This window comes from Phyllobates terribilis, unplaced genomic scaffold, assembly GCF_046119375.1.
Source record: "Phyllobates terribilis strain yellow unplaced genomic scaffold, ASM4611937v1 Scaffold_34__1_contigs__length_13252353, whole genome shotgun sequence".
NCBI lineage: Eukaryota > Metazoa > Chordata > Amphibia > Anura > Dendrobatidae > Phyllobates > Phyllobates terribilis.
Window position 1 is genome coordinate 2,521,786 of NW_027362794.1, and position 13,374 is coordinate 2,535,159.

Here is a 13,374-nt window from a genome sequence, read left to right on the forward strand (position 1 = left end):
ATGTGCGCTGGTTACTCTGCTGCGCTTAAAATTTCTTTTTTGGTTTGCTACAATGCCTTTTCTGAAACGTTGTCTCCCTCTGCTGGAACACTGACTTCTTTCATTTAATGCCTGCAGACTATAAAAGAGAACCCAACCCAAAAAGTTTGGTTGATTAGTCTGTGGCATTCTGTTAAACTGTTGCTTATGGCGGTCTCTGTGAGCTTCTCAGTGACATTCAGCCAGCCAGGTATCCTGCCTGCAGTAGATGGAATGTGGCAATGGAACGCTGGCTGCGCGTGTCATAATAGGCTCTGAGCCTTTATATACCTGCGCACAGCAGCAGCCACCTTCAGTCTGCTGCTGGACAGCCAGCAGCAGCAGGAGAGGTAAGTAATCAGCAGCCCTCCTGCTAAGGGTAGACAGCTGCTCGTTCCACCCCACCCCCCGCCTTAATTGGTTCTCCTCCCTTCCAACGGTGTTGAGGTGGGTGGGAACAGCAGGGGGTGAGGGTGCTGTGTTTAAAGAGGTGGAGTTATGCAGATCTAAAACGCGTGGATTGCAGCAGCAGCAAGCCGAAAAGTGCAGGCATGTAAGGGATCTAGAGGTTGACAACATGTCTTCTTAACGGGAGTCCAGGAGCTCATCTCCACAAATGGACTTTTCAGGATCCTTAGGTGGCTCCGTAGTTCGAAACCAATTCTGGTTATCGCTTCTCGGCCTTTTGGCTAAGATCAAGTGTAGTATCTGTTCTTATCAGTTTAATATCTGATACGTCCCCTATCTGGGGACCATATATTAAATGGATTTTTAGAACAGGGAGATGGAAAAAGAGCTTGCTCTGTCCACTCCACGCATTGACCTGGTATTGCAGTATCTCCAGGACCGGTGCACCCCTTCTTTAATGCAGTTTCTAAAATCAGAAAGAATTGAATTCAATGTTTTTTGTTCATGTTGCTTGTTTGTCGGATTTTGGGATGGACTCTTTGGCTTCGCTTTTCTTCTCCTCATTGGATTTTTCATGTTCAAAGTTGCAGAAGCCAGATGACAAGCTCATTTTGGTTCAACTTCAGCAACTGTGCATTGCATTGCCATGTAATGTAACGCAATGCTATCTATCTAGCTCTCCCTCTGTACTTCCTTTTGGATAAACAGACATATTAGGCAAGCATTTTGGAGCTTTCACCTAAATAACTACAGGTGGTGAGATAAGCTGCACAATATAATTGACCTTTCAGTATATTGTTGCACACACACCATCTATTTAGCAAATGCCCTTGTTATCAACAGCAGCCTTTTAAACTCACCTGAGCTAACAGGTATGTGCGCTGGTTACTCTGCTGCGCTTAAAATTTCTTTTTTGGTTTGCTACAATGCCTTTTCTGAAACGTTGTCTCCCTCTGCTGGAACACTGACTTCTTTCATTTAATGCCTGCAGACTATAAAAGAGAACCCAACCCAAAAAGTTGGGTTGATTAGTCTGTGGCATTCTGTTAAACTGTTGCTTATGGCGGTCTCTGTGAGCTTCTCAGTGACATTCAGCCAGCCAGGTATCCTGCCTGCAGTAGATGGAATGTGGCAATGGAACGCTGGCTGCGCGTGTCATAATAGGCTCTGAGCCTTTATATACCTGCGCACAGCAGCAGCCACCTTCAGTCTGCTGCTGGACAGCCAGCAGCAGCAGGAGAGGTAAGTAATCAGCAGCCCTCCTGCTAAGGGTAGACAGCTGCTCGTTCCACCCCACCCCCCGCCTTAATTGGTTCTCCTCCCTTCCAACGGTGTTGAGGCGGGTGGGAACAGCAGGGGGTGAGGGTGCTGTGTTTAAAGAGGTGGAGTTATGCAGATCTAAAACGCGTGGATTGCAGCAGCAGCAAGCCGAAAAGTGCAGGCATGTAAGGGATCTAGAGGTTGACAACATGTCTTCTTAACGGGAGTCCAGGAGCTCATCTCCACAAATGGACTTTTCAGGATCCTTAGGTGGCTCCGTAGTTCGAAACCAATTCTGGTTATCGCTTCTCGGCCTTTTGGCTAAGATCAAGTGTAGTATCTGTTCTTATCAGTTTAATATCTGATACGTCCCCTATCTGGGGACCATATATTAAATGGATTTTTAGAACAGGGAGATGGAAAAAGAGCTTGCTCTGTCCACTTCACGCATTGACCTGGTATTGCAGTATCTCCAGGACCGGTGCACCCCTTCTTTAATGCAGTTTCTAAAATCAGAAAGAATTGAATTCAATGTTTTTTGTTCATTTTGCTTGTTTGTCGGATTTTGGGATGGACTCTTTGGCTTCGCTTTTCTTCTCCTCATTGGATTTTTCATGTTCAAAGTTGCAGAAGCCAGATGACAAGCTCATTTTGGTTCAACTTCAGCAACTGTGCATTGCATTGCCATGTAATGTAACGCAATGCTATCTATCTAGCTCTCCCTCTGTACTTCCTTTTGGATAAACAGACATATTAGGCAAGCATTTTGGAGCTTTCACCTAAATAACTACAGGTGGTGAGATAAGCTGCACAATATAATTGACCTTTCAGTATATTGTTGCACACACACCATCTATTTAGCAAATGCCCTTGTTATCAACAGCAGCCTTTTAAACTCACCTGAGCTAACAGGTATGTGCGCTGGTTACTCTGCTGCGCTTAAAATTTCTTTTTTGGTTTGCTACAATGCCTTTTCTGAAACGTTGTCTCCCTCTGCTGGAACACTGACTTCTTTCATTTAATGCCTGCAGACTATAAAAGAGAACCCAACCCAAAAAGTTGGGTTGATTAGTCTGTGGCATTCTGTTAAACTGTTGCTTATGGCGGTCTCTGTGAGCTTCTCAGTGACATTCAGCAAGCCAGGTATCCTGCCTGCAGTAGATGGAATGTGGCAATGGAACGCTGGCTGCGCGTGTCATAATAGGCTCTGAGCCTTTATATACCTGCGCACAGCAGCAGCCACCTTCAGTCTGCTGCTGGACAGCCAGCAGCAGCAGGAGAGGTAAGTAATCAGCAGCCCTCCTGCTAAGGGTAGACAGCTGCTCGTTCCACCCCCCCCCCCGCCTTAATTGGTTCTCCTCCCTTCCAACGGTGTTGAGGCGGGTGGGAACAGCAGGGGGTGAGGGTGCTGTGTTTAAAGAGGTGGAGTTATGCAGATCTAAAACGCGTGGATTGCAGCAGCAGCAAGCCGAAAAGTGCAGGCATGTAAGGGATCTAGAGGTTGACAACATGTCTTCTTAACGGGAGTCCAGGAGCTCATCTCCACAAATGGACTTTTCAGGATCCTTAGGTGGCTCCGTAGTTCGAAACCAATTCTGGTTATCGCTTCTCGGCCTTTTGGCTAAGATCAAGTGTAGTATCTGTTCTTATCAGTTTAATATCTGATACGTCCCCTATCTGGGGACCATATATTAAATGGATTTTTAGAACAGGGAGATGGAAAAAGAGCTTGCTCTGTCCACTTCACGCATTGACCTGGTATTGCAGTATCTCCAGGACCGGTGCACCCCTTCTTTAATGCAGTTTCTAAAATCAGAAAGAATTGAATTCAATGTTTTTTGTTCATTTTGCTTGTTTGTCGGATTTTGGGATGGACTCTTTGGCTTCGCTTTTCTTCTCCTCATTGGATTTTTCATGTTCAAAGTTGCAGAAGCCAGATGACAAGCTCATTTTGGTTCAACTTCAGCAACTGTGCATTGCATTGCCATGTAATGTAACGCAATGCTATCTATCTAGCTCTCCCTCTGTACTTCCTTTTGGATAAACAGACATATTAGGCAAGCATTTTGGAGCTTTCACCTAAATAACTACAGGTGGTGAGATAAGCTGCACAATATAATTGACCTTTCAGTATATTGTTGCACACACACCATCTATTTAGCAAATGCCCTTGTTATCAACAGCAGCCTTTTAAACTCACCTGAGCTAACAGGTATGTGCGCTGGTTACTCTGCTGCGCTTAAAATTTCTTTTTTGGTTTGCTACAATGCCTTTTCTGAAACGTTGTCTCCCTCTGCTGGAACACTGACTTCTTTCATTTAATGCCTGCAGACTATAAAAGAGAACCCAACCCAAAAAGTTGGGTTGATTAGTCTGTGGCATTCTGTTAAACTGTTGCTTATGGCGGTCTCTGTGAGCTTCTCAGTGACATTCAGCAAGCCAGGTATCCTGCCTGCAGTAGATGGAATGTGGCAATGGAACGCTGGCTGCGCGTGTCATAATAGGCTCTGAGCCTTTATATACCTGCGCACAGCAGCAGCCACCTTCAGTCTGCTGCTGGACAGCCAGCAGCAGCAGGAGAGGTAAGTAATCAGCAGCCCTCCTGCTAAGGGTAGACAGCTGCTCGTTCCACCCCACCCCCCGCCTTAATTGGTTCTCCTCCCTTCCAACGGTGTTGAGGCGGGTGGGAACAGCAGGGGGTGAGGGTGCTGTGTTTAAAGAGGTGGAGTTATGCAGATCTAAAATGCGTGGATTGCAGCAGCAGCAAGCCGAAAAGTGCAGGCATGTAAGGGATCTAGAGGTTGACAACATGTCTTCTTAACGGGAGTCCAGGAGCTCATCTCCACAAATGGACTTTTCAGGATCCTTAGGTGGCTCCGTAGTTCGAAACCAATTCTGGTTATCGCTTCTCGGCCTTTTGGCTCAGATCAAGTGTCTGGACATCAGGTTCCTTGAGTACTAGCCCTCGGCCTTCCAGCATCGCCACTCCGGTGGCTTAAGCTGGATGCTGCTATAGGGGGAGAGTGAGGAGGAAACGGGAAGGCGATTTCCGTGGCTGACTATGGGAGTCAAGCTGAAATTTGCTGGGACCGGGGACCCCCGGGTCAAGAATGGATTTCGTATTGAGATTTCCGAGGAGAAGAAGGGACATTTTTCCATGTCCTACCTGGTGAATGCCATCTTCTATGAAGCATTGAAGATTAAGAAGTCGGACATTCTTTGCCTGCAGGAATTTAGAAGTCATGGAAGGTATGTGCTGGTTCTTTCTACTATGGCTGCTTGCCAAAATCTTTATAGAACCTTGAAAGGCCATACTGAGAACTCCCTCCTAGATGGACTCACTTTTACTGTCCTCTATTCAAAGGGGGATGTTCCTGTGGTTGTGTTTATGCACAATCCCTTTATCCCCCAGGAGGACATTACTGTATTCTTGAGGAGGCATTGTACTTATGTGCATTTTTCCCACAAGATCTCGAATGAAGAAGGCTTGTGGACTGGCAAATACAAGTACTTTGTTCGTTTTGCTACAGACCCCGAGGGGCCAGGGGGCATACATTATCCTCCTATGAGTTTCTCTATTGGGAGAGACACTGGTTTCTTGTACTTTCCTGATGCTCCTTTTTTCTGCAGAAGATGTAACAAGTATGGTCATGTCCAGGAGTCCTGCAGGTATCCGCCAACCTGCAGGAAGTGTAACACGTCTGGTCATATGGCGAAAGACTGCAAGAACCAGGTAAAGTGTGATGCTTGTGGTGAGGAGGGGCATGTTCTTAGGCAGTGTCAAGCTAGAACCACTCCTAAGTCTTTTGCTCAAGTGGTCGCGGAGGGGCCTGCTGTTCCTTCGACTTCTACTAGGGTTCCACAAGGTCCCCTTCCGGATGTCGGGGAGGCAATTGCTCCCCAAGAGGAAGAGGATGGCACTCAGATGGACGACATATTTGAAGATGCCCAGCTTCAGCCTCCTGCGTCAGGAGGCTTTGACATGGTGATTCCAGAGGTGATGTCACCTTTCCCTCCCCAGTTTGGTGTCCGTGGAGAGGGGGAAATGGACTTGTCCAATTCTCCTGTCATATCTTGGTGCAATACTGCTTCAGAGGAGATCGGGGGCGGTGGCCAAGGGGACTTGTCTGCTGTCCGTTTCTCTGATGAGGAGGATCCTGATGTGGTCAAGAAGAAGCCAAGGACTGAGTGTTCATCCATTGCTGCCGTGTGTGATAGCCCGGTGGACTCTCGTGCTTACCCGTCAGATGTATTTTCTCCTGACATTGTTACATTTGGCATTCAGCCAGATGGTAATAGCTTTGCTTTGCTTGATGAAGGTTGAGTTGATGTTTTCTTTCTTTTTTTTTCAGGTTATGTGTGATCCCCTTTAGTTATGCCGCATCATTCTGGATGGGACATTGTGTCCCTTAATGTTAGGCAAATTAGATCTGTTACCCGAAGAACAACAGTTCTGGATTATCTAAAGGGTTTGAGTGCAGATGTCTATTGTCTACAAGAGTGTGGGATTACTGAATCTCCAGTGGATAAGGACTGGCCTTATGGCCAGTATGTTTGGTCGGGGTCCAGTTTTAACAAAAATGATGGTGTGGGGATTTTAGTTGGTAATAAGAATATTACTATTGATAGTTACACGGTTGTGGAGGTGGGTCGCTGCATTATTGTTTTTTTGAGTTATAGGGGGTGGAAGGTTAGAATGATTAATTTATATTGTCCTACTAAAAAAGAGGAGCGGCTTGCTCTTCTTGAGAAATTGAGTTTTTTTCTCCCTGGAAAAATTCCTACAGTTTTTGTTGGTGACTGTAATTGTGTCACAGAAGGTAATGTGGACATTACGGGAAAAAAGTTATCTCAACTTATTTCTGATTTTTCTTTCTTAGACGCTGCAATACTTGAGTATGGCATTCCACCACCGCCTACATATTATGCTGACCGTGGTAATATTTCATCGAGGATAGATAGGATGTTATTTTCCAAAAATATGGTTTGTTCAAGTTATGTTCAACATAAGGTACCTTTCTCTGATCATGAGTGTTTGCGTGGAGTTTTTAGTGCGAATGGGGACATGGTGTTTGGGGGTGGGGTTTGGAAATTGAATACGAGGTTGTTGGAGGATGAGGAGGTGATGAGTGAGTTGGAGAAAAGGTATGCAAGTTGGAGGTGGCGTAAGCGTGATTTTGGTAGTGTGCTTGAATGGTGGGATTGGGTGAAATTACAGTTAAAAACTTTCTTTAAAAAATGGGGCTACAAAAAAGCTGCCAGATATCGTAATAGATTTAATGACTTAAGTAGACGGATTGATTGGTTGCGTGGGTGTGTTAGGAAAGGAATGGATATGTCTGATCAGCTTGAGGTTGCTAAGAATGAGTTAAAATGTCTTCTGGATGAAAAAGGTAAAGAGATTATTTACCGTACCAAGTTAGAGCATTTGGAAAAGAATGAAAAGTGCACCAGGTACTTTTTTAAAAAAATGAATGGAAGGAAGTTGGATTTGAGTGAAGTGGTAGGTGAAGATGGATCTAGTGTGGTTGGGAAGAATGTGTTGAATGAGGTGAATGGCTTCTATAGTAAGTTGTACGATGAGAAATGGATTGATCCTGGACTTGTGTCGCATGTATTGAGTGGTATGGAGAAGAGACTTGGTTCGGATGAATGTGATGCTTTGTGTGAGGATGTTATTTTGGATGAGGTGAGGAATGTTGTTATGAGTGCTAAAAAGAATAAGACGCCTGGGAAGGATGGGTTGCCTGTGGAGCTGTATGTGAAAGCTTGGGAGTTTTTGGGTAAGGACTTGACTGAGGTTTGTAGGTATATGTGGATGAATGGTGTTTTGTGTGACAGTATGAAAGAGGGTATAGTGGTTCTTGTGTTTAAGAAGGGTGAGAAAAAGCGTTTGGAGAACTGGAGACCCATATCATTGCTTAACGCTGATTATAAGGTCTACAGTAAATTGTTAGCAAATCGTATGCGTGAGGTGATTGGTAGGGTTGTGGAGGATGACCAAGTGTGTGCCGTGCCTGGTCGGAGTATAAGTGATAATTTGTTATTGTTAAGGGATATGCTTGGGGATTGTAAGACTAGAAAGCAGAAGTGTATGGTGTTAGCAATTGATTTCGAAAAGGCTTTTGATAGAGTTTCGCATGTGTTTCTGTTTAAAGTGTTGGAGAGGATGGGTTTCCCTAGGGTTTTTCTGAATGGAGTTAAGTCTTTATATGATTATGTGTCAAGTGAGTTTTTAGTGAATGGATGGTTGTCTGACAAAGTGATGATTAGGTCTGGTGTAAGACAGGGGTGCCCTATGTCCCCTGTCTTGTTTGTATGTGTGATTGAGCCTTTGCTGTGTTTAGTGAGACGTGAGAAAATGATGAGAGGATTGTTAGTGCCTGGGAGTGGTGGTAAGCATGTGAAGGTGTTAGGTTACATGGATGATGTTGTGATGGTGAGTGAAAGTATGGCTTCAATGAGTAGGGTGAGGTTGCTTTTGGATTTTTTCTGTGGTGCATCAGGTTTTAGAGTTAACTGGACTAAGTGTAGTTTCAAATGCTTTGGAGATGACAGTATTCGTATGGAAGGTGTTAAGTATAAGGAGAGTGCAATTAAGATTTTAGGGGTATTTTTCAATGATGATCTGAAAGGAAATGAGAGTTGGGACGAGTGTGGTATGCGTGTTGAGCGAAAATTGAATTTTTGGAGAATGAGAGATCTTTCTTTGCGGGGCAAAGTTCTAGTTATCAAAGCAGTGATCTTACCCATTCTGCTTTTTGTGGCCATAATTTTTCCATCCCCTTTTAGGAAAGTGAAGAGAGTTGAGAAAATGATTTTTTCTTTTTTCTGGTGCAGCAAGATGGAGAAGCTGAAGAGGGAAAGCCTTTATAAGGCCTGCCAGCATGGTGGTTTGGGATTTCCTAATGTTGAGGTTTTTTTAGGGCTCCATTATATTAAGACGATTGTGGTATTGTTGGGTAAAGGTAATAAGGGTGCATGTATGGCAAGTTATTCTGCAGGATGGATGTTGTATGGGTTAGGTTGGAGAAAGAGGGATGCGAGAGTGCCTGTGTCTTTTAAGTGTCCGGTGTGGTATGAGGTGATTGAGAAGTTTGTCAAGAAGTATGATTTGCTGAGTGTGCCGGTGGATGAGTTTAGAATGACTAAGAGGGTGTATAGGAAATTGTGTGCAAATGAGGTCGAGTCTAATATTGTTGGTTTGAGAGGGAATGAGGTTGCGGATGCTTGGAGAAAGTTGGGTATGTATGGGATGTCCAACAAACAGAAGGATGTAGTGTGGATGGCGTTTCACAATATTCTTCCAGTGAGAGACGTTCAAAAGAAGAGAGGTTTGATTAGGTCGGATGTTTGTCCAAGAGATGGATGTAATGGTTGTGAGACGGTTATGCATCTGATGTGGAATTGTGATTTTGCGCAAGACGTGTGGAAATGTGTAGGGGGGTTGTGTAGGAGTTTGGCGGGAGTGACTTTTGTGGATTGGCGTGTGGTTATGTTTGGTATTGGTGCAAGTGGACGTGTAAAGGAGAGAGTTTTGTGGTTAATTATGGCTTGTGTGTTAGAAAGTTTGTGGGATGTGAGGAATCTTTGTGTATTTAAAAGGAAATCAATTACAGTAAATGAATGTATTAGGATTATTCTTTCTAGGCTATTTTTGATTTACAAGATGGATAGTAGTAGCGGTGGTGGAACAGATGCCGAGGGAATATGGAAATTTAAAAAGTGGAGGCATATTGTAAAATTTCAGTGATCTTTTGGTTTATATTAATAAGATGTTCTTCTTTCTGTAATATTAGGTTACTTTATGCTTAATAAATATGGCCATGATGATGAGAAGTTTTTTGCAACAGTTTTGGTATATCCTACTGATTTGCTATAAAACTAACCTGAATGGTTTAAAAAAATCTGTTCTTATCAGTTTAATATCTGATACGTCCCCTATCTGGGGACCATATATTAAATGGATTTTTAGAACAGGGAGATGGAAAAAGAGCTTGCTCTGTCCACTCCACGCATTGACCTGGTATTGCAGTATCTCCAGGACCGGTGCACCCCTTCTTTAATGCAGTTTCTAAAATCAGAAAGAATTGAATTCAATGTTTTTTGTTCATTTTGCTTGTTTGTCGGATTTTGGGATGGACTCTTTGGCTTCGCTTTTCTTCTCCTCATTGGATTTTTCATGTTCAAAGTTGCAGAAGCCAGATGACAAGCTCATTTTGGTTCAACTTCAGCAACTGTGCATTGCATTGCCATGTAATGTAACGCAATGCTATCTATCTAGCTCTCCCTCTGTACTTCCTTTTGGATAAACAGACATATTAGGCAAGCATTTTGGAGCTTTCACCTAAATAACTACAGGTGGTGAGATAAGCTGCACAATATAATTGACCTTTCAGTATATTGTTGCACACACACCATCTATTTAGCAAATGCCCTTGTTATCAACAGCAGCCTTTTAAACTCACCTGAGCTAACAGGTATGTGCGCTGGTTACTCTGCTGCGCTTAAAATTTCTTTTTTGGTTTGCTACAATGCCTTTTCTGAAACGTTGTCTCCCTCTGCTGGAACACTGACTTCTTTCATTTAATGCCTGCAGACTATAAAAGAGAACCCAACCCAAAAAGTTGGGTTGATTAGTCTGTGGCATTCTGTTAAACTGTTGCTTATGGCGGTCTCTGTGAGCTTCTCAGTGACATTCAGCCAGCCAGGTATCCTGCCTGCAGTAGATGGAATGTGGCAATGGAACGCTGGCTGCGCGTGTCATAATAGGCTCTGAGCCTTTATATACCTGCGCACAGCAGCAGCCACCTTCAGTCTGCTGCTGGACAGCCAGCAGCAGCAGGAAGGGTAAGTAATCAGCAGCCCTCCTGCTAAGGGTAGACAGCTGCTCGTTCCACCCCACCCCCCGCCTTAATTGGTTCTCCTCCCTTCCAACGGTGTTGAGGCGGGTGGGAACAGCAGGGGGTGAGGGTGCTGTGTTTAAAGAGGTGGAGTTATGCAGATCTAAAACGCGTGGATTGCAGCAGCAGCAAGCCGAAAAGTGCAGGCATGTAAGGGATCTAGAGGTTGACAACATGTCTTCTTAACGGGAGTCCAGGAGCTCATCTCCACAAATGGACTTTTCAGGATCCTTAGGTGGCTCCGTAGTTCGAAACCAATTCTGGTTATCGCTTCTCGGCCTTTTGGCTAAGATCAGGTGCAGTGATCTAACGGTTGCTGCCTTGGTCTTGGCTGAGAGGTGCCCGGGGTACCCGGCTCCTTGGCCTGGGGGGATCGTCTCACCTTTTGGTGGGACTTCACCCCCCTGCTGCTATTAGGGAGCTGGCTTAGTCCCCGGGCAACAAGTTGCGATCCCCAGGCGAAAGGCCGAGCCCGTAGTGACGGTAAGCCTTTGCCACTTTGGTGAGATGCCTTGTTCATTTCAATTTTCCACTGGCTCCGGCCAGATCAGGAACTCGGTGCGTATCGAGGTTCCAGCAAACCATGTCGGATATGACAACCCCCGTGAGTTCTATGTACAGATTTTGAGAGATCTGTTGAACGTGAAAGATCATGATGTTTACTGCCTGCAGGAGAAGGGGCAGAGTACATATATTCTCACGTTCTCGACCAAGGTTGCCTGCCAGCACTTTTACGAATGCGTTAAGGGCCACCGTAACAGCAAGCTATTGGACGGAGTGATTTTTACGGGTCTCTATGGCGGAGTTGACGTTCCCCTTGTGGTATACATGTTTAACCCCCATGTGTCCACAGATGATATTGAGCTTTTTCTGAGCAGATATTGTACATCTGTCAGATTTACGGGGAACGTCAAAGGTCGGAGCGGTTTCTGGAATGGGAAACGACGCTTTATGGTACGCTTCAGACTTGACCCTGGGGGTGTAGAAGGCCTTATGCACCCCCCCTCCACAGTGGTGCTGGGAAGAGACCATGGCTACCTCTTCTATGATGGACAACCATTCAGGTGTCGTAGGTGTGGTGACCTTGGTCACATACAGAACGATTGTAAGAACGAGCGGATGAGTCAGTGCCACAACTGTGGACAATGGGGTCATGCCTCAAAGGACTGTAAGAACAGTAAGACCTGCAGTGGGTGCGGAATGTCTACTCACCTGTTCAGTAATTGTCCGATGCGGACAAGGTTTCGTGGTGGCTCTCGGGCGCCTGCGGCTAGTTCCGCAGGAGTTCCTGCTGATGCCAGCAGGGTCAGCCCGGGTGACCCCAGAAAAAGCTTTGTGGACATTACTAAAGGTCAAAAACAGTCTGACTCAGTCGATGCTCAGTCGGTACCTTTGCGGAAAAACCCGGCCTCTGTAGCCGAGGTCACGCCTTTGCCTACTCCTGCAGGGGTCCAGGTTTCACCTGGTGGGGAGATGGCACCTTCTCAGAGCGGAAATGAGAGGGAACCAAAAAAGAGGCGAAAATCTGGAGCTGTTGGTACCAATCCAGATGTCCATCCAGATACCCCTGCTGATGCCAGCACAGATGTTGGACCAGATGTCTGCCCTGATGCCAGTCCAGACGGATGCCCTGATGCCAATCCAGATGGATGCCCTGATGCCAATCCAGACGGATGCCCTGATGCCAATCCAGATGGATGTCCTGATGCCAACCCAGACGGATGCCCTGATGCCAGTCCAGATGGATGTCCTGATGCCAGTCCAGATGGATGTCCTGATGCCAGTCCAGATGGATGTCCTGGAACCATTCCTGATGGATGTCCTGTTGCCTGCCTGGATGATAGAGGTCGTGCAGTGGTTGGTGAACCTGTTGCTGGTCCTGATGGTCATCCTGCTCCGGAGATGATGTCCCTTGGTGCTCCTGGAGGGTCTGCGGGTATTCCACCTGCTGCAGTGCCTGGTGAGGATCGGGTGGATTCGGAGGATCGGATGGATCTCAGCGCCAGTGGTAAGAGAAGTCGTGAAGAGGCGCAGGAGGAGCATAACCTGCCTCAGATGTCCCGTAAAGTCTTTCTATCTAGTGCTGCAAAAATTCTCAGCCCAGAGGGGACTAACTTAATTGAGGATTTCACGGACTCAGATGAAACGGACAGTTTACGAACTGTGTCATCCCTTCCTTCACCTTCTCTGTCACAAATTATTGATTCAGATTCAGAGTATAATGAATCAATAAAAAACACCTAACATGGCAGAAATCCGTGTTGCCTCACTAAATGTGAGAAGCCTAAAGAGCCCTGTTAGACGGGCTGCTTTGTTTGCTTGGTTAATGACTCTGAACTTTGACATTTTTTTCCTGCAAGAATGCGGTATTGATCACGATTTGTCATACCCCAACTTAAAAATGGACTGGTCAGCAGGACCCTCTATTTGGTCAGGGTCCAATGAAAATAAAGCTGCCGGGGTTGGGATTTTATTCAAATGTCAAAATGTTAATGTTTTATCCATCACTGAAATAGTTCCAGGTCGTGCCTTATCAACTCATGTTATTTTAAATGGTTTTACCTGTCGTCTTATTAATGTTTATGCATCCCCAGAGAAAAATGAGCGTGCTTCCCTTTTTAATGTCATCCCTTTGTTTTTATCAGGTCCGTCCCCTGTGATAGTGGGAGGGGATTTTAACTGTGTCATGTTGGGGGAAGGGAGGAGTGGAGGTGATACTAATGGAAGAACAGACAAAACATCCAGTCTGTTAAAACATTTGACAACGGACCTCAAATTATTAGAT

The 13,374-nt window shown here is 45.3% G+C and overlaps 3 non-coding genes and 1 pseudogene across 3 annotated transcripts; all 4 read left to right on the plus strand.

Moving 5' to 3' along the window:
• The first annotated feature begins 687 nt into the window (after nucleotides 1-687).
• Nucleotides 688-878, plus strand: LOC141182308 (U2 spliceosomal RNA). The gene has a single exon (XR_012257686.1). It is a non-coding gene; the product is annotated as a U2 spliceosomal RNA (small nuclear RNA).
• Nucleotides 879-1,987: 1,109 nt separating this feature from the next.
• LOC141181592 (U2 spliceosomal RNA) lies at nucleotides 1,988-2,178 on the plus strand. Its single transcript, XR_012257154.1, has one exon. It is a non-coding gene; the product is annotated as a U2 spliceosomal RNA (small nuclear RNA).
• A 1,109-nt stretch (nucleotides 2,179-3,287) lies between these two features.
• LOC141181593 (U2 spliceosomal RNA) lies at nucleotides 3,288-3,478 on the plus strand. Its single transcript, XR_012257155.1, has one exon. It is a non-coding gene; the product is annotated as a U2 spliceosomal RNA (small nuclear RNA).
• Nucleotides 3,479-9,566: 6,088 nt separating this feature from the next.
• Nucleotides 9,567-9,746, plus strand: LOC141181954 (U2 spliceosomal RNA; annotated as a pseudogene).
• Nucleotides 9,747-13,374: the final 3,628 nt, after the last annotated feature.